The 21,779-nt window shown below is 37.2% G+C and overlaps 1 long non-coding RNA gene across 4 annotated transcripts in view; it reads left to right on the top strand.

Moving 5' to 3' along the window:
• The window catches only part of LOC119242739 (uncharacterized), a 128,811-nt gene that overhangs the window by 68,767 nt on the left and 38,265 nt on the right, over nucleotides 1-21,779 (top strand). For all 4 annotated transcript variants that reach the window (XR_005124551.2, XR_008551480.1, XR_008551481.1 and 1 more), the window contains exon 3: nucleotides 6,997-7,141. This is a non-coding gene — a long non-coding RNA (uncharacterized LOC119242739). The remainder of the gene's footprint in view (nucleotides 1-6,996; nucleotides 7,142-21,779) is intronic.

The raw sequence follows: 21,779 nt of genomic DNA, 5'->3' as shown, positions 1-21,779 counted from the left end.
ATGTTCAAGTTGTTTGACTGCTAGATGTAAAAAAACACTTGTGCAAAAAAAAAGTCACTGATTCATAAAGCAGTAAAATGCATGTAAGGTTCATTACCTCAGGTAGGAATATAGAGAAAGTGATATTTTAGGTTATTTTAATCTTGCAAATGAAATTATTTTCCACTATTTTTACAAAGAGAAACAGGTTGTTAGTGAAGAATATTTGATTTTGCATATTGCTTGAATTTCTGGCACATTTTTGTGACCAACTTCTGGTCTTATCCTATAAGCAATGTTATATTATTGCTAACCCAGTTCTTTTTCTTTCACGCTTTTAATTTTGATAACATTAGGATTCTGTCCATCAGGTATCATCACCATGGGGTGCCCATCACCAAATTGCCCATAGTCTGCCACCATAGTCTATTGTGCTTCCTTCCCTCTTTGTTCCTACCCTATCTCGATCCCAACCCCTCTGGATGCTTCAGTTCTATAATCAGCTTTCAAGGATTAGTTTTTAAGGGCTAACCCAATTCTTTACCAGTGTGTTAGCTCATTCTTTATTTACACAAATCACCATCACTTCTGTGAGAATTAGATACCTCCAACTTCTTCACTGTGGCTGTGGTCCATCTCACCCCTCACTATGGAAAACGAGGCCACACCATGCTAGACTACCTGCAAACCAGCACCTTCTTGCAGAAGAGGAGTGCTCTTTGGAGAGCACCAGTGGTTGTTTCTCAGCTAAGAGGAAGAGGGCTTTAAGAACAGAGTTGAGGGCCTCCCCGGTGGCGCAGCGGTTGAACGCTGGGTTGTGAAGCTGCCCGCTGCCTCTGCAGCGCCGGTTCGATCCCCGGCTGCTCCCCGGCCACCGGAGGAGGGTCCCACCTGGCGCGCAGACCTCTCCTGCCGCCCGCTGCTCCCCTCAGCAGTGTCCTTCGGTCCTTCTGCCTGCTCTGCTCCCCACTCTGGCTCTGGTGAATTCTCTCACCCTCCCGCGCTTCTGACTGTACCCAGTGCTTGTATAAATAAATAAAAAAAAAAAAAACAAATCTTAAAAAAAAAAAAAAAAAAAGAACAGAGTTGAAAAGTTTGTTCAGTGAGTAGAGAATGGTATTCCAGACAGGAGACATGGTATGAGAAAGGCACAAAGACATGGCATGACTTTGAGTGTTCTTGTAAAGATAAAATGTATCACAGGTAAATTACCTAGTCATAAGTAGCCCTCAATAGCTTCTAAAATATTATTACTAAGACAGGTCATCAGTGTTTTTCTGTTGCATTAATTTAAGAATATTAAACTCTATAGGAATACTACTATATAAATTATTTACAGATTAAAGTAAGACATTAGTAGATTCTGAAAATGTTCCTAAACCTTTAAGCTATTGTCTGTTTCTATTACAGTATCATACAATTTGGATACAAATTATTTTTCTGTTGACATGGAAGAAATTTTGCCTTTCAGTCACTCAACAGAGTAGATAGAAATCTAAAAAATATTCTCTATGGGGTTTGTATTTAATCAGTAGAAGCTTTAAATTTATAACATGATACTTTTTAGGGAGATTTTATCAGGTAGGAAAGTTGAGTACATCACATTTGGAACATCATTCTTTTTTTTTTTTTTATGCTTTTTTTTTTTTTTTTTTTTTTTTATTGTTTGTTTTGTTTATACATGCACTGGGTACAGTCAGAAGCACGGGAGGGTGGGAGAATTCACCAGAGCCAGAGCGGGGAGCAGAGCAGGCAGAAGGACTGAAGTACACTGCTGAGGGGAGCAGCGGGCGGCAGGAGAGGTCTGCGCGCCATGTGGGACCCTCCTCCGGTGGCCGGGGAGCAGCCGGGGATCGAACCGGCGCTGCAGAGGCCGCGGGCAGCTTCGCAACCCAGCGCTCAACCGCTGCGCCACCTGGGAGGCCCTGGAACATCATTCTTACCATATCTGCTTAACAGCTGCCACTTTTGCACCAATCATTTTGGTGATTCCAGTAGAATAAAAGCACCATGTGAACAGTGGTTTCTTCACTGCTATGTTTTCAGCACCTGGAGTGAGAGTTGATTCATAGTCAATTGGTTGAATAAGTAAATGAATGATTGTATATCTTAGTTCCTCAACTAGATTGTAAGAAAATTAAAAGCAAGGGTCATGTTTTCTGTTTGGAAGCCTTTAACAATTTTTCTGAAATGTAAAAGGCATATGGGGTGTGTGTGTGTGTTTGTCTGTGTCTGTGTCTGTGTAAGTAAGTTACCTTCCATAATAAGAATGACATCACTTGTGTCCTCTCAACACGAGTGTTACCTAACTTGGGTTATCAGCAAATGAATTTCTTACAACTCCTACACTGCAATCTCAGTAGCATGCCTTATCCTCCCAAATTAGTGGATAATACAAATTTTCTAAGAAGATATATTTTCTGAGAAGATATATCGAGGTATCCCCAGGCACTTACTGGTATTCCTAAATCATCTGTGGTCCATCTCAACCCTTGCTATAGCCATACCATGCTAGACCACCTGTGTTACTTGAGAAACTGGTTGTTCTTACTGTATCTTGAGTGGTGTTTTACCCTGTAACATATTTTATCTTTACATGAACACTAGTCCTGTCATGTCTTTGTGCCTTTATCAAGCCTTGTCTGCTATCTGAAATTCCATTCTCTACTCACTGTACAAACTTTTCAACTATTCTTAAAGCCTCCTTCCTCTGAGCTGAAAACACAACCACTGGTGTTCTCTAAAGGTAATTATTGATATTCTGCCTCCTGTTTTCCTACCATACCTCACCATTCCACACCTCTATTACACTTCATTTTCCTTGTTATATATAAAAGCTCCAGTACACATTCTTCTTCCTCCCATGCTGAACTCCCGCTGGCTGAAAGCCTATCTCATTCATTTCTGTGTTGTCTTTGTTTATCTCAGTGCCAGCTTCTGAGGAGATACTCCAGAGATGTTCTCTAAGTGTATAGTTACCTGTGGGCCACTTTTTTCTATTGATTACTGTATCAGATTTTTTTTTTTTTTAAAGATTTTGAGTTTGGGTTTTTTTTTTTTTTAAAGATTTATTTATTTAGACATACAAGAACTGGAGTACAGGCCAGAGGTGTGGGGGGTGAGAGGATTCACTAGAGACAGAGTGGGGAACAGAACAGGCAGACTGACTGAAGTACACTGCTGAGGGGAGCAGCAGGAGAGACAGGAGAGGTCTGCTGTGCCATGTGGGTTGCTCCCGGGCCGACCGGGGATTGAACTCAAGCTGCCGAGGCTTCGGCTTTGGATAGCTTCATAGTGCTGTGCTTAACGCCTTGCGCCACCAGGGAGGCCCTGTATCAGATTTAGGCATATTAGAGTAGGAGAGAATGAAGACTCTGACACTTGGGTGCTATGCATTGCATAGAGAAGTCAGAAAGGATAATTTTTTTTCTCTCAAAATTGAATGGGGTGGGGCCTCCCTGGTGGCACAGGGGTTAAAGTCTCAGCACAATCACCAGCCACTGAAACATGAGTTCAATCCCTGGCCAGGGAGCTACCCACATGGTGCAACAGACCATGTCTTGCCCGCTGCTCCCCTCAGCAGTATATTTCAATAGATCTGCCTGTTCTCCTCCCCACTCTGCCTCTGATGAATCTTCTCATCCCCCACATACACACCCCTGGCCTACACCCCAGTTCTTGTATGCATAAATAAATAAAAATAAATCTTTAAAAAACGATAGAATGGGGTACCCCCCCGCCCCGGTGAGCTCTGCTTCTGCTAGGTCTTGAGAATAAACCTATAATCTCCATCTTTGTGAGGCTTTGTAATTAGTTAAATTAGTTTGGTAATTAGTTAAATTAGAAAGCTACATTTCTTGCTTATGTCCTTTTGCTTTATTGACATAAAAAAAACTATCAATATGCTGCTGCTGGATTTAGTCTCTTCCAGTTTCAATAAAAAAAGCACATTTTCTCTCGATAGTCATGCTTCCTCTACAATCTTTATATGGCTCCCTTTATTTTGGCAAGATAATGGATTTTTTAAAAATAACATCTAATGTTCCTGATGGATAACCCCTTTAGCACTCATATATAAACCATTGTGAGGATCAAGGGTTTTTTGTTCACATTATTAAAGGAGACTTCTTTTTGTTCCTTTTGTCCATCCAAACAGGCAGATTTACTCTGTGATGTGCTTTTATGTCCAGTTTACCCTTGCACTGAGGATATAACCTTCTGGAGTCCCACCTCCATGGAGGGATTCCGCTTGGATTCCTATCTTGTAGAAACGAGGATTAGTCTTTGGTCTACTATTCCTGTGATAGTGCCAACACAGAAGCACAGGGTTACTAGGGGGCAGAAGTTGATTTCTGGTGAAAGCTAGTCAGTGAGCACTTTCTTGTCTCTTTAAACCCCTTTTGGGCCGCTAGTTTTTAGTTTCTTGGCAGTTCAAGGAAGCAATTATGAGGGTTAATATTTATCTCCAGAATTCTTGTTTGTTTCCATTGGGTATGCTATCTGGAGAAACTAGAATGCATAGTGATAGACATATTTTCTCAGTGCACAACTGAGATAATTTCTATAAATGGTTTGAATGGTGTGTAACTACCTTCTTGGAAAGGAGGCAGAAAATGTGTTTAAGAACAGAATATGCATTTATGTTTCAATGAACTGTTTAGTCTTAATAACAATTGTAACAGGAATGAGAAAAATGGTATGAGGATAGCTAAGTTTTAGAAATTTAAATGTGCTTTGATTCAAAATAATAAATAAATAAAGGTTAGGCAAAAAACATCCCTCTATTGGAGGTGATGAGAACCTTTTGTAGATTCTTCTTTGGGTTTCTTTTGACATTTCCATTCAAATGTGAGTTGAATGTTGAATTTGTCATTTTATATGAATTGCTATAATTTTTTTCTTATCTCTCTTTTCTCTTCACCAGACTGTCTCTTCTTTATACCCACTCTCTTATTTTTCCAAATCTTCTACTTCCCTTTAGTTGATTTTGCTTAAATTAGTTTCTCAATCTGTTTCTTTCCCTCTGCTGACAGTTCTCCCAGTTTTCTCGCGCTCACTCACAGACACAGCAGACATCTTGCTTGAAACATCTCATTCTTTCTCTCATATTATCCCTGATATTTCTGTTCTACTCTTTTTCTTGGTGAAAAAACTATTCTTTCATAAAAATGCTTCTCCTCTTATTAATTTGAAGAAAGAAAACAGGCAGTATATAAAGTATCTTGGAAATCTGAAGGAAAAAAAAGATTACAGTTTTCTGAATAATACTTCTTTTAAAATGACAGGTACCTAAAGAAGTAAAGACTTTCTGTTTTCACCGAGATGGGTGAAGTATTCTCTGTGTTATTCCAAAGTGAAAGTGACAAAAACAAAGATCTAAAGCAACAACAGTGAGAAAAATGTTCATAGAACAAAATCAATTCTTATTGCAATAATTGTGTAAACTGAAATGGTTATGGGCTTCTTTGAAAGGAACTAAAAAAATGTGGCTCAGATGCTGAGAACCAGAGAAACTGGCTGGGCGAATGTCTTTGGTCTCTTTGAGAATAGATGTCTAGGTAAATATTCACATGTCATGGTACTTTGATTTAATCCTCACAACCAATTCTATAAAATAAATATGTAATTTTCCTCTCCATTTTTCATATGGGGAAACTGAAGCTTAGACTTGTTAGACAATATTTCCAGGATCATTAACACAGATATACCTGACTCAGGTCTGCTCTCTACCAAAATACAGCTTTGACTATATCACCTAAACCAAAGGAATTGGCATCATGTAGGATGCCAACCATACATGAACAGTGAACAGTCATCTTTCTTTTTTGCTGTTCTAAAAGAAAACTCCTTCGATGCCATGTTCAAATTTCAGTGGATTTTAGAGGTAAATTTTTTAAAGATTTATTTTTACTTATTTATGCATATAAGAAATGGGGTATAGGCCAGAGGTATGCAGGTGAGAGGATTCACCAGAGACAGAGAGGGGGAAGAACAGGCAGATCTACTGAAATACACTGCTGAGGGGAGCAGCAAGCAAGACAGGAGAGGCCTGCTGCACCATGTGGGTCACCTCCCTGGCTGGGGATCAAATTCATGCCGCAGTGGCTGGCAATAGCTTGAGAGTGCTGAGACTTTAACCCCTGCGCCACCAGGGAGGCCCAGATTTTAGAGATAATTTTGTCAAACCACATTTCATAGACAAGGAACATAATTCTCAGGAACTAGAAAAAACTAGTTTAAGAATATCATTGGATGGGCCTCCCCTGGTGGCACAGGTGGTTGAGCGCTAGGCTGTGAAGCTGTCCGCAGCCTCTGCAGTGCTGGTTTGATCCTGGCCGGCCAGCGAAGGTCCCACATGGCGCTGCAGACCTCTCCTGTCGTGCCTGCTGCTCCCCTCAGCAGTGTATTTCGTCAGTCTGCCTGTTCTGTTCCCCGCTCTGTCTCTGGTGAATTCTTTCACCCTCCCTGTACCCCGGTTCTTGTATAAATAAATAAATAAATCTTTAAAAAAAAGAGTATTTTTGGTCTTTGGGGATTAGAACACCAAATCTCACTCAAGCAAAACCTTGATGCTTTTTCACCCTAGTTTCTAACCCTTCTCACATATTACCTTCCCCACTGACTTCTCATAATACTAGGAAGTCTACACTGAAGATTCTTTTCAATAAAGGTACTGTGTATTCAGAAATCTTCAACAAACACATGAATAATTTGCCCTGAGGGAATAGCACAGAAGTGTTGTTTTCCTCTGAGTATATAGTTCCATCAGTAGGATGCTTTTCTGTTTTCCAGGAGGAAGAAGCAAAGGAATAATCTCTGAGCCCATTCTCTCTCCCTTATTCTCAGATTTTCTGCCTTGGGAATAAATACAGCTATAGTTGCTCTCTCAGTGAACAGGTTATTTGTGTTACAAAATTGTTCCTGAGTATTCCTTAGGGAATGGTTGTATCCGAAGTGCAAGCATTGTACTATTTGGTGTTATTTGTATAAAGGAAGGCTTTTTGTTGTTGTTTTCAGCAACTATACTGGTGAAGATACAGCCTGTTCAATCTCTCCTCACTACACCATGGGGAACTGAAGCATTCATGTTTGGAGAAAACCCTTTGAAATGAGTCCACGAAGAATACTTCCCTCCAAGGACATGGAACCCTGTAAATTGAAGGTGGGCACAGAAAGTTCTAAAGCAAGTGACATGTTCCAATGATTTTTTTCTGGCACTCTCACACTCTCCAAACTTTGTTTTATCCCCAAAGTTGTCTCTTTTCTTTTCTATCATGACTGAGGAGTGAAGCCATATACCTAATAAAAAGCAATACTGTCAGAAGGAGAACTGCTCACTGTGGATTTGAGGCTCTTTTGTTAGGCTTTTTGAATAGGCAGAGGCATTTCCTGATCCACAAACTGTCTCAATAAACAATTCTGACATACACAAAGGACACTTTCATCACAGTCAATACCACAGTGGGGTGATTCTACTTTTACAAAATCTGCATCAAGGAATTAGCAATTTACCATTCTGTGCTCATTCTTCTTAAAATCACTGAGGTAGAATAATTTACTTGGTGAAAAAAGGACCAGCTTAAATGTGTTCCTTAGGAACTGTGAGCAATAACAACACTACAGAAACAACACATATTGACTTCTCTTTTTTTTTTTTTTTGGCAGATTTCAGCAGGTTAAGATTCCTTTATAATCAAGATGTGATTGAATCGTTAACCTTACTCCACTCCACAAATGAATTTTAATTATTTTCTGCTCTTAGAAAATTTTTCAAGTCTAAATTACTGTAATTTAGCACTCATCTTTCATAACCATTATTCAGGGAGAACAGGGCCACGGACAAAGGACTTCAGGTTCCTTTGGAGAGTAGCATGGGACAAGGCAATGAAGCGCAGGCAATGAACTCCATATTTGTAGTTCTCTGAGGAACTGTGAAATTATCCTCAACTCTTCCTACTTTAAAGAGAAAAGGCCTCCTTTAAAATCTGCCCTGCTGTTGATTTTCAGATCTTTTATGTAAGTTAGTGCAGGATTTTTAAGCATGTTCTCTATTCTTCTGTATGTTAGAATATTGGGGTAGGAGAAGAGAGGGTTCCTGGAGCACAATTCCAGGGAAAATTGCATGTGTTTATATAAATATATATATCATTTTTCTTAATAGTTTAAAATCACTTCTTACTTTAGATTTTAGATTCTTTTGTTTTAGATGCAAATTTAGTTTGTCTTCATCTTATTGTAGACATGGTTAGGGGCCACCTGAATACAAAAGAATAGAAACAGACTCCTATGAACAAGAAAAGTAGTGTGTGTGTGTTTGTGTGTGTGTGTGTGTGTGTGTGTGTGAGAGAGAGAGAGAGAGAGAGAGAGAGAGAGAGAGAGAGATTCAGGTAAAGATAAATAATTTTCCTTTGGCAAGATCCTAGTTTCACTGCAGAATACAATTAATATGTTCTTTTTCTTCTTTGAATTCCTCTTTACTTTTCATATTTAAGAAAAATATTCAGTTTCTCCATTTACAATGAGTCATTGGCTATCAACTATTATTTTATTTTATTTTATTATTATTTTGCATGTTACTTAAATGGCACTAGACCCTTACACATATAATAAAATACTACTGCATAATCAAATTTCTGAAGACTTTTATATCCAACATAAGGGAAGCATTGAATAGTTTTAAAATTCTTGATCTAAAATTCATGTAATTATAGCTTTGGGCTCATAATCCCTGTTTTCAGAAACTTTTGCACTGCTCTGCTTCCTTTTCACAATCTTTTACTACTTACTTCTCCACCAAGCTGACCTTTTATTATAATGGGTTTTCCAGAGGGAACTTGCTGTAATAGAGGTAATATATTGTCAGACATGATTTCAGATGACAACTTCAGAGTATTGGTATACTTTATGTTGTTACTTAATTGAACAAGAATAGTCAGTTTAGTGAAGCATTTTCTTTATTATTTCATTTTAATCTGGGCAAAACCAGAATGACTCATCACCAAGATTTTAGCTAATAATAAACTAAGGAGACAGCAAGAGGTTTTGGGAGGTATGTATTCTTCTTTTGCTGAGATGATGAAATAACACAAATTTCAGGGTCTGTCCTCCAAAGTGAACCGTGGAGAAATTATAGAAGCAAAAAGGAACTACGAATTTAAAGAACTAACAGAAGAAACACCTTCCCTCCCAGATGGAAGACTGTCTGAGAACTGGATTGTACAGCACAGTTGGACAGTCGCAGTCTGGGACAGAGGTAAACCAGAGGCAGTAAATGGAAGAATGGATTAGAGTAGTAATTTTTAAATGTAATCTTCAGACCATGAGTTCAGTATCTCCTCAGAACTTACTGGCAATGCAAATCATTATGTTTCTCACCCCAGATCTATTGAATCAGAAATTTAGGGAAGGTCCAGCCATCTATGTTTAAACAAGCATTCCTAATTAATCTGGTACATGCTCAAGTTGAGAAGAAAAAGGGTTTTTAATCCCTACTTGCCTTTTTCTTGACTTGCCTCAGGGCACTCATAACCCACAGGCTTTACCCTAGATGGCTGCCTCTGCCCTGCAGCTCAGAGGATCCGCACTATTGCCTGGTGTTGACTGGCCAGCTGTTCTCCAGCATGTTTCTCCACAAAACCCCTCAGGTTTCAGCCCAGAGAACAGGATGAACCTGTCCCTGCTGATTCACCTAAGGCTGTAAAGAAACCTTGATTAGAGTGGCTACCCAAAAGAGCATCAGCGGAAAGACCACCAAGGTTCTGTGTTGCCTGAAATACTCTATCCACGGTCTCATCTTCTCTTCCCCAACACACTTAGGCAAATCTAAGTGAGTGATTAATTTTGTGCCATTAATCAGACAGAAAAACCAGTACCCCCTCAATGTGGTGGGTTCACCAGTACACCCTCAGTGTATGGGTATCACTCTGTGATACCTTATAGAAATTGTGCTTGATTGTGAGGCTTGCAAATTATACAAATTACTTCTTTTTTTAAAAAAGGCAAAACTACAAATACAAAATCAGGTATGAAAATGAATATTTGTTTGGGATCACCCAAGAAACCAGAATAAAATACGTTATTTTAAAAAGTTGACGTATCGGGCCTACCCTGGTGACGCAGCAGTTGAGCACCAGGTTGCGAAGCTGCCCGCAGCCTCTGCAGCGCTGGTTCGATCCCCGGCCACCGGGCGAGGGTCCCAAATGGCACGACAGACCTCTCCTGCCGCACCCGCTGCTCCCCTCAATAGTGTATTTCGTCAGTCTGCCTGTTCTGTTCCCCACTCTGGCTCTGGTGAATTCTCTCACCCTCCCATGCTTCTGACTGTACCCCATGCTTGTATAAATAAATAAATAAGTCTTAAAAAAAAAAAGTTGACATATAACAAGCATTGCAATATCTGGTGTTTTTTTGTTAAATAATCTGCTGACACCCTTGTAAAATTATTTTACTTTTTTGCTTTATTCTGTTTGGTTGCCTCCACACATGTCATGTACTATCAAAGATAATTGCAATTTAAAACAAGAAAGATATTTTAGTCTTTCTTGTAATATGATTTTCAAAATTTGTTTTTATTATTGACTCAGATGCATAAAACATAACTTCACAAACAAACATGGTTTTACTATTGCTATAGTCTTGTGCTTTATGATCACAGGAAATCTGATTAATCATATTTTGCATGGCTTATGTGGCATTGAAAGTATGCACAGTATATTGAATTTTCAAGTATATTCTTCAGAACAGAGGTTTTGGCTAGAGGTCAATGAGAAATAAATTCTCCTCTTACAGTCTTCCAGATATTATGATTAAAATCCTTTTTTTACTTATTGCTTTCTGGCTTTGGGCATTTCAAACTATTTTATTCGTCTGCTCGATGTTGAACACTGTAGAACATTTATATATTGCAATATGACCTCTTTCATGTCATGATGAGGATGAATTGGCACAGTGCCCTAAAGAAGTATTCCTGGAAACTATTCCTACGCATGTATAGCTAGTAATAACATAAATGTACTCAGAAGTTACCATGAATCATAGATATTGAAATAACACAGAACTAGAGTGGAGCCATCATCTTTAACTGATTCTATAGAATTAGTTTACTTTTGCATATGTACAAAAATGTATGACAATTTAATAGTGATGATCCATGATTCTCAAGCTTTATTAGTGTTTTAGGATTCTCAGGAGAAGCAGAACAATTGACTATCTCTATCTCCCTACCTACCTACCTGAGAGATTTTTCTCAAGGAGTTTGCTCACTTCATTGTGTAAGTTGGCAAGTCTGTAGTTTGCAGATTAGCCTGGAAACCCAGGAGAATTGATGTTATGGTTTGCGTCCAAAGGCAGTTTGCTGGCAGTATCCCCTTCTTCCTACTGAGAGGTAAATCTTTTTCTTGTAAGACTTTCAAGTGAATGGAGGTCTACCCACATTATAGAAAGTATTCTGTTTTACTCAGATTCTACTGACTTAAGTATTAATCTCATCTAGAAATTACCTTCACAGAAACATCTAAATAATGTTTGACCAAATACTGTAGCTTAACTACAAGTTGACTTCCTCAAAAGAAAATCAATAAACAGAATAGCATATGCAATCTGAAGAAAAAGTACAGGAACCAGGGACTCCAGTGACCTACAATGTCCATCCATGTCAGGTTTTCCTGGGGAATTATAGTTTTGCACCTTAGCAGTTAGGTAGGATCACGTGACTAGTGTGGGTCACTGCTTTCTGAGTCAAAGTAATGATTTGTTACCTCAGGGTGAAACTTTTAATCACTAGCATAAAATTCTCCAGAGTTCTTTTCCCTGCTGAGATGGTCAGATGGGTTGCCTCTCTAGCTGATTCAATTACCTGAAGGTGAAGCCTACATGGTTTTTCCTTGGAGCATTGCCTCGACTTGTAGTGGACTTTATTTTTTTAAAATATTTATTTATGCATACAAGAACTGGGGTACAGGCCCGAGGTGTGGGGGGTGAGAGGATTCACCAGAGACAGGGAACAGAACAGGCAGATCGACCGAAATACACTGCTGATGGGAACAGTGGGCGAGACAGGAGAGGTCTGCTGGGCCATGTGGGTTGCTCCCTGGCCAGTGGGGGATCGAACTCGTGCTGCAGAGGCTGCAGATAGCTTCATAGGCTGCGTCTTAACCCCTTGCGCCACCAGGGAGGCCCCATAGTGGACTTTAGTTGTGCTAAACCACTGACATCTTGGAATTTGTTACTACATCATTATCTAGTCTACTAAATGAAGCAATGAATTAAAATAACCGTGCAAAATTTAAGGAGATAAGAAATGATATTTATAATTGGGAATACAACTAGAACTATTTAACCCAGTGAAAAATTAGGTGAATTTTGAAGTGTGTAACCTAATATAACCTGATACAATCTGATGGATATAGTTGAAGATCAGCTTTTAGTTTAAACCTGTATCTTTGAGCAAAATGTCTCAAAATTTCCCTGACAATAATTCACTCATGGAATCTAGTGTAAGAAAATAATCTGAAATGCCTGAAACCATAATATGTGTACATATATACATCACAATTTTATACATAATGACTTAAAATGAAAGAAAGTAACCTAATAAGCTTGCTAATTCAGGAGTTTATATATGGGATTTTGTAAATATCTCTAATTGAACATTATGTGTCATTCAAATATGACAAAAAATTTTGATAACATGGGGAAATATTTGCTTACTAAATTTAAATTTCAAAAGCAATAATAGCTCATTTGTGTATACATTTAATATATACTCCGTAAAGATATGTATAGATAAAAAAATTATAAGAAATTATGCCAAAATTACAAATAAAAATGATAATAGTTAAGATAAAACCCATAGTTGGTGGTCAGTGGGGTAGTTGGGGCTTAATAAGTCTGCATTTTTTCCACTGTTAGATTTCCATAAAACAAAGAGTATGTTCAGATTGTGATTTGGTAAGCAACAAAGAAATGGATGCACTGATGAACATTTAAGCCACTCTAATCAATAAGGATAATTTTCCATTGATTTGGATAGAGAGATATACAAAACCTGAATTGATAATTTTTTATTGCCTATTTTGACTGCCAAAAGGAAAAAAGTGTCTCATTACTGACATCATAGATAACAGGCCACAGAGAGATACTACCTTTTTTTAAGGCAGTGGTTTAAATGCATTCCAGAGAGCTAGCTCAATATGGCAATAAACTTCCTGCTAAAAAAAGAAAGAAAACTGATTCATTGCAGAGCTCATAAGTGACCTTCATTGTGATTTTTTTTTAACCTGTTTGAGTACCTCCATAAAACATAACTGAAGAAGTGGTAATTCCTCAATGAGTTGATTTTAAAATTCAGTGTCATTTCTATGTGGAAAAGTCTTAATGACTATAAATACCATATCTCCACTATCTCCACTAGGATCAAAAACACTAAGAAACTGATACAATTGAAGTATCAAAAAATCAACAATTTGCTATTTATTTCCTTAATGTGTTACCTCACCTAGTGATGAAGAAAAACAGCAGCCCTGGCTTTTGTTTTTATAATTAAAACTTTTTTTTATGAAACCATACTTGACTTTTTTTTCTGGTATTAACATGTTCTGAACAAGTGGTTATAAATCAAGTTATAGTTGACTCCAGGGAAAACCCACAGATTTTTTTCCCAGCAAGGTGGAACCATAAATCAAATTCACATTTTCAACAGTTTGATGGTAAATACATTTCCTGAGCACAAGTATGTCATTCGGCTCTGATTGTAGAAGCAGGTATGCTACTTACTTGTCAGTTTAAATCAGGTGTTATTTAGAAAGCCCTATGCATTAAGAAGTTTAAAGAGTGTTACAAGACAGAGCTGTTTATTTTTAAATAAAAAGTAAGCCTAATCAGGGCCTCCCCTGGTGACGCAGCGGTTGAGCGCTGGGCTGGGAAGCTGCCCGCAGCCTCTGCAGCACCGGTTCAATTCCCGGCCGCTGGGCGAGGGTCCCACATGGCGCGACTAACCTCTCCTGCCACACCCACTGCTCTCCTCAGCAGTGTATTTCGTCAGTCTGCCTGTTCTGTTCCCTGCTCTGGCTCTGGTGAGTTCTCTCACCCTCCCATGCTTCTGACTGTACCCAGTGCTTGTATAAATAAATAAATAAATCTTAAAAAAAAAAAAAAAAAAAAAAAGTAAGCCTAATCACTGAAGTGTCCCTGTGATCTCACCAACGGTATTGATGAAAAAAGAAAAGAAAACCTCTCTGATTCTTCCCTGTTGAATTGGCTTGTTAAGGAATCTTGAAGGAATAGTTTTTGGGTCTGGTGTCTTATAACCATTACTTGATGAAACATTGTAATACATTATTAACTAGATGACACAGCCTGAAAAAATACCCATTATATATATAAATATGTATTCACAAACACATACACACAAAAAATGTGTTGGTAGTGAACACATTTTATGAATTGAAGTTCTAATTGAACTGACATTTTAAAACTCTGGTATTCATCGAATTTCATCCATTTCATTTTTTAATTAATAAACATTTATCAACTTCTGTAAATGAAATTCTTTTTAAAAATATTGCTGCTGGCAGTCAGTTTTTATCAATTAAATTCTTTGTTTTCCTTATCATTTTGCTCTAAAAGACATTTCTGTTTTGGATTACTCCTCTAGGAAATGTAATCACTTAATGGAATGTTAAAAGATGTAAAACAATTTGTTGTAAAACTTCATCCATGATAGGCATCGATTGCAAATAATATACCTTTATAAAAATTACTATTTCTTCCAATACATTATGATAAACTGGATTATTATTCAAATTTTTCACCTAACACCTCACCCCTGCCTGCTGCCATTGCCACTTCCAAGATTATACTTCCAGAGTCATTGCCACATTACTTTGCAGTGCTCCCACTCCCTGTAAGTGGAGTATATTTTCCTATCCTGCTGATTTGGGGATGGGCCAGCTAGTTTGTTTTAGTCAATGGAATGTATTAGAAAGGTGCTGTGTGATTGTGCTTACCTTCTTGTGCCTCAGTTGCTCCCATGAGACCATCATCTGCCAGTTAATTCACTGGTCCTGGAGAAAGGGTGAGAAAGATGGGAAGCCGAGCTGCCCCCTATCCCATCAGCAGGGCCTGAGGCAGAGCCATGCCAGCTCACCTGCAGATCTGTGAGAATAAATAACTGTTCTTTTAAGTCTCTGAATTTTGGGTGAGTGTCTTGCTACATGACAGTACTGGGACAATATCTAGTACACCCAAGACGAGCCTTGCTGTAAGTGAAGGAATTTCTGCAGTGTACATTTCTTTTTGATAGGAACTCTAAGGACCCCTTCCATGAAGTACAGAAAACAATAATTCTTAGCAGACGGAGTTCTGGTCTTTCCACGGTGAGCAAGTATAGTGATCTTTGACAAGTGTCTGTCTTTTTGTGCCTCACTTTCTGTGCCTCTGTAAAATTAAAGATAGTGATACTTTCACACCAAAAGACTGAGGCCTTAAATTTAATGATCTCTAGGTCCATTTTATTACTGACATACACAATTTTATGAAATGAAGCCATGTCATTTTTAAGGAGTGGAACTCCAATTTTATTTCTTGGTATAGTTGTATAGCAAGTTAGAATCTTGTTGAACCACAGAAGATCTGAAGCGTGAATTGGGAGACTTATGAGGAAATACCCCCAAGATAGGGCAAGGGGCAGACACAAATAAGATTTGGGGAACCAAAATGAATAAAAGTACTTTGGTGTATGCAGTAAGATCCAAGATCAGAACTGGCAAGTAGATATAGTTTTCTGAACCTTGAGTGACCCTTTTCTAACTCCATATGCTTTCTTAATTCCTCTCTAGTCTCAGAAGAACATGGCTGTCTTTCATCCATATGTGGTAGCAGAGTTATATATCTGGCTCCAGATTTATTTTTTTTTTCCATCTCTTTGGTTGTGGTTCATTATAAGAAATGGGTTCATATACAAATATTCAGGTCAAACAATTATTTTTCTAAATCCCATCATTGCTTGTTCCGAAGGTTAGATTAGGGAGGCTGTTGCTCAAAAGGCAAGCTGTTAGCATTACAGATTCAAGACAAGGAATTGGCACCTATTTTCAAACTGCCCAGAAGCAGAAAGAATGGGAATTGGGAAGCAGTTAACCATTTCTGCCACCGTGATAAATTTCTATTTTGCTCCTGACTTTATGACACTATAAAATACTTGCTTTGACCTGACCTAAATTTCCATTAATCTTACATGTTCATTCTTTCAGATAGCAGCAACTTATGTCAATATACACCCTAAGGTGCTATATATACTCCTTCAGCATATGTATTTCTTGCCAAGTTAGACATCTGTAAGAGATGCCTGATGAAAATACAATGATTTTGATACAAAGCACAATATTTGTAGCACACAATAGATATTTAGCAGTGTGATTTTATTTGAGGTTATCTGCCTAGTACTATGTTCGTTTAATAAATAGGCACTTGTGAATGCTAAAGGCTGCCATATGCATTGGTGTAATGCAGGCAGAGCGTGAGCCAATGAACTGCTGACTCTGTAACTAAATTATGGAATAATTCTTTGATTGGACGGCCTCGGACAATTTCGAAGTCCATAATTACGCAGTGGCTTCTGAAAGAGAATCCTAAGATGGTATACCTATCATATATTTTCTGTGTTAGTCTTGTGAAGTTGATGACTTGGGACAGAAAAGTTAAATTATAAACTGCAGTTACTGTAGGAATCAACTCTTGGGGTTCTTAAAATAAAACAAAGGCTAGAAAAGGTTTCAAAAAACTGTGAAGTACAACTCTAGAAGACACCACAGTGAGATGTAGAAAATCAGCAGTAATCTCAGTTGCTCTCTACACCTGGAGATGGCCTGAGTCCATTCAATAGAAATGTGATTCCTGTTCTAGCTCAGTGCACTTGCACTGAAGTGCAGTAGTAAATAAAATGATAATATTTTAACGTGTACATATCCTTTCACCTACATCATATATTATGTATTGTTACTTACAAATCACATAAGGCACCTAGTTTCCTTGAGGTTAAGTGCCTTTGCCAAGATAATATAAATACCAGCTACCACCTTGGAGACATCTTGCCAATAAACCCAATCTGTCTGTGCCCATAACCTGTTGAAAACACCAAGTACCAAAAGTTCAATCTTTTGTAAATTTCAGTATTAATACCCTCTATCTTTTCTGACCAAGGGCTCCAATATTTATCTGTTTTTACTGGTTCTCCACCTAAATTTCCCTAATTTGACCCATTGCCCCCATGAACTGTGATAATATACTTTCTTTTCTCCTGAATATTAGCCCAACCTCAGTGAGTACTGAATCTTCGACCTTTTGTGTCTGTTACAGGTTTGACTGTGAGAAAATAAACAAAAAGCTGAGCACCAACCCAAGTCATGAACTGATATTTTTCTGACTTATCATTAATACTTTCCTGAATCAATATAATTACCATTACTATTTTAAATGAAATTGTAGTTTTTAGCAGAATTTGATTCATAGATGAAGGCAAACAATTATGCATTCATGTGTCATTCATAAGTTTAATGTCATGCCTGCACATTTTTCAGTCTTACAGTGTTATTTTCTTCTAAATTTTTTAAGTTAAATTTGGGATCAGAGTTAAGGACTACATTAATGTAATCACTCGTGTAGTTACTGATCACAATTTATGTTTTTACTTTAGTCAGTTTCCAAAATTTTTATTTTCTTTTGAGGTTGAATTGTATTCCATTGTAGAGATGTGGATAATTAATCCTATCTGTCTCCTATTGCTGAACATTTAGATTGTTTCCTTATTTTGTAACTATGAAGAATGCTGTACTGGCATATCTGTAGGGTGAGTGCCTAAAACTGCAATTGCTGGTTCACGGGGTATAGGCACTTGTATCTTTTTTTAAGGTAATGCATTTTATTTTATTCATAAATGGGATATAAATTCTTCTTTTATTCTTGGATTTTACAAGTGCATAACATGTAGAATTCAAAAGGAAAACAAAAGGTTAATAGTGAAAACATTACCAGTTCTCCTTCCAATAACGAGGTATTCTATGCAAATACAAGCATCTATTATATTTCGAATAATGCTCTTAATTGGGAATATTTATATTTTCTTTTACATTGAGCTTAGAAGATTCCAAAAGCTCTTGCTAAGATAACTGAGAGAGACTCTTAGGCTATTATGTCACTGTACATGTTAGGAGCACACTTGTATATTTTCTCTTCATTCAGTGTCTGCCACACATCTTACCTATTGAGTATTCTATTTTTAAAAGCTGTGTGTCTATTGATTTTCATTATGTTTATTCACTCTGGAGGGATGGATCGCCATGGATACAGGGGGCTACTGCTCTTTTTCACAAGAAATTTCCCAAAACATAGCCCAATCTGGATACTTTGCTCACTGTGGAAGAGATTATACTATATCACAAAATTGGATTTTCCTTTCTTCCCTAATAAGAGAATTTAAACTAGAAACATGGGGGCCTCCCTGGATTCAGTTTGAAAAAATATTTAAGAATATAATTTGAAAAAACTCTCTGTTATACAGATGGGACCATAATGTCTCAGAGATGGGAAGTAATTCATCTAAACTCATAAATTATATTTGCAGCAGAGCTTAGATTATATTCTCTTTCCCAATCAGCGTTCTTTCCATGGCACTGTGCTGCTACTTCTATAATAGTATCCTGTACACAGTTTCTGTAAGTTCATTATGAATCAAATAGTTAATATCACACCCAAAAAAGAGACATAGAACCTTAGAATCATTTATTAGACATGTTATAAAGACTCACACTATAAATACATTGGAAAATAATTGGCCTGAATTCTAATCTGATATCAGGAAAATAACCCTCATTTTTCTTACTGATACCATTTGTTACACCTTTGCTCGTCCCTTATTCTCTAGGCTTCCTGAATTACTTTATATGAGGTGGTATTTCTTGCATACAACAGAGTTGGATTTTACTTTGGAAAAACTCCATGTTTTATTAAACAGATATCCAAGCTATTATTTTGTCTTAAGGCAATGGGGTATAAGAATTTATGGGAGTTAGGGAATTATCAATTATATGCAGTAGGAAGAACACTTTATTTTACCACATTGCACTGTTTCTGTCCCCAGATAGATGTTAAGTAGTTGGTTTTAATTGAATCACTTTAAGGTCAGAGTAAATTTTTCAAAAGTATATATTTTTTGGGAAAATAAGTACCAAAGAAGAATGTAAAATAGAATTTGGGACATGTTATTCTAACTTTTACATGAATTTATTAAGGGCTTAGAAAAAAGGTGAGTTTCAAAGGATATAAAGTCCATAAAACCTGGGAGACAGGTCCTGCTTCCACATTCCATATCAGGAATCTTTGGGCAGTCACTTAAACTCTATAAGCTTCAGTTCCCTTATGGAGCAATGAGATAAAATTAGCTCTGCTACCTTCATTCCCCAAATTTTTTAATCATCAAAATCCATATCCATAATCTTTCACCATATCTCATTCCCCCAGCAAAACTTTAATTATGCTACTCATTTTGTAAATATCCTATAATGGTTTTTCTTTGTCTTTATGAATTTATGTTTAATGATTAAAAGATTTGTATAAAACAATACATCCACAAATCTTATACTTTCAGTGTTCATCTCTGTACCTCTTCAGAACTCCAGTTCTCTAAAAATAACCACTCTCAGTTTTCTTTTTTGTTGTGTGTGCTTGTGTGTGTGTGTGTTTGTGTTTGCATACATCTGTTTTCATTTCTCCAACATCAATCTCTAACATCAATATATTACTATCCTTTGTTTTATCAATTTGAAATGTTAGTTGTAGGTTATTCATTATAGAAAATGAAGATTAACTCAAATTAAACATCATCTTCCTTCTCTTCCTGACATTTAATAGTTACAACATTGTTTTTGATTCTTCCAACTTCCAACTTTAATAATATGCTTACACCAAAATTATTTTTATCATGCCCTCTTCTTCCTAATTGCATCTTCAACTTCTGTCAGCTCCATCTGACATATGTGTGGATAGTCATAAAACTCTTTCTCTGCTATGGTTTTTTAACATCAGTTGGAACTACTTCTCTTGGTAAGATTCTATCATTTCCCTCCCTGTAACTTTTTCCATGGTTGCTGGCCTAACTACAACCTTCAGAAATGTGTGTTCTATTTTCTTTCTTTTCTCCACAAAATCCATTTCCCACATCAGGCCATTTCTTTACTTTCACCACAGGTATTAGTATTAAAAAGCCTCAATCCTTTATAATAATTCACTTTAATTTTTTTGGTGGGCACATATCTTTGAAGCAATGGTCTGCTTCTGACTCCAACCTTAGAGTACAGCATCTCCTACAACAGACTCCTCCTTTGTGAAGAGTCTAGAGTTGTGAAGACAAGGAAACAACCTGACCAGCAATCAGAAGACTTCAATGAGTACTTCAGCATTTACATTAAACAAACAGAATCAAAGCTCCAGAAAGAAAGGACCAATGCAGAGCCTTGAGTGACATCAATTCAAGGTTTTCTCATCAAGTTATCATATGAAGAAAGATATAAATCGAGGAAAGAGTGTATCTCATCCAGGAGAAAATAAAATTATAAGCCCAAAGGTGATAGTTGGGTAGCAGACAGAGATATTACTGAACTTTGAGCTGGCACATAGAAATGCGAAAAGATAACATGATAAAAATCATATACAACAAACCCACAGCCAATATTATCCTCAATGGTGAAAAGCTGAAGGCCTTTCCTTTAAGATCAGGAGCAAGACAAGGATGTCCACTCTCACCACTGCTCTTCAATATAATACTGGAAGTCCTATCCAGGGCAATAAGACAAGAGAAAGACATACAAGGAATCCAAATAGGGAAAGAAGAAGTAAAACTATCACTATTTGCAGACAATATGATAATATACATAGAGAACCCTAAAAACTCCACAGAAAAACTAATCAAAATAATCAACCAGTTTAGTAAAGTAGCAGAATACAAAATCAACACACAAAAATCAGTAGCTTTCCTGTACACAATCAATCTGAAGAAGAAGAAATCAAGAAAACCATCCCTTTTATAATTGAAAAAAAATCAAATACTTGGGGATAAACCTAACAAAAGAGGTGAAGGACCTATACAAAGAAAATTATAAAACACTGTTAAAAGAAATAGAAGAAGACACAAAGAAATGGAAAAACATCACCTGCTCATGGATTGGAAGAACTAACATTACTAAAATGGCCATCATCCCAGAATTAATGAACAGATTCAGCGCTATTCCAATAAAAATCTCAATGACATTCTTCAAAGAAATAGAACCAATACAGCTGAAATTCATATGGAACCACAAAAAAACCATGAATAACCAAAGCCCCACTGATGAACACAAAGGAAAATGGAGGTATCACACTTCCAAACTTCAAACTATATTACAAAGCCATAATAGCAGTGTAGTACTGGAACAAAAACAGACACATAGACCAATGGAATTGAATAGAAAGGCCAGAAATAAAGCCACCCATATATGGACAACTAATCATTGACAAAGGAGCAAAGAATATACAGTGGAACAAGGACAGTTCAATGGTGCTGGGAAAACTGGACCAACATAAGCAAAGGAATGAAACTAGAACACTGCCTCATACCATGCACAAAAATCAACTCAAAATGAATAAAAGATCTGGACCTAGGACCTGAAACTATAAAATATATAGAAGAAAATATAGGTAAAAACACTACAAGACATATATCTCCATAACATCTTTAAAGACTCATCACCCAAAGCAAAGAAAGTCAAGGA

This window comes from Talpa occidentalis, unplaced genomic scaffold (genome assembly GCF_014898055.3).
Source record: "Talpa occidentalis isolate TD23 unplaced genomic scaffold, MPIMG_talOcc4v2.1 talOcc4.13, whole genome shotgun sequence".
Classification (NCBI taxonomy): Eukaryota; Metazoa; Chordata; class Mammalia; order Eulipotyphla; family Talpidae; genus Talpa; species Talpa occidentalis.
Note: the sequence above shows the minus strand (reverse complement) of the source record. Positions and strands in the feature narration are given on the sequence as shown.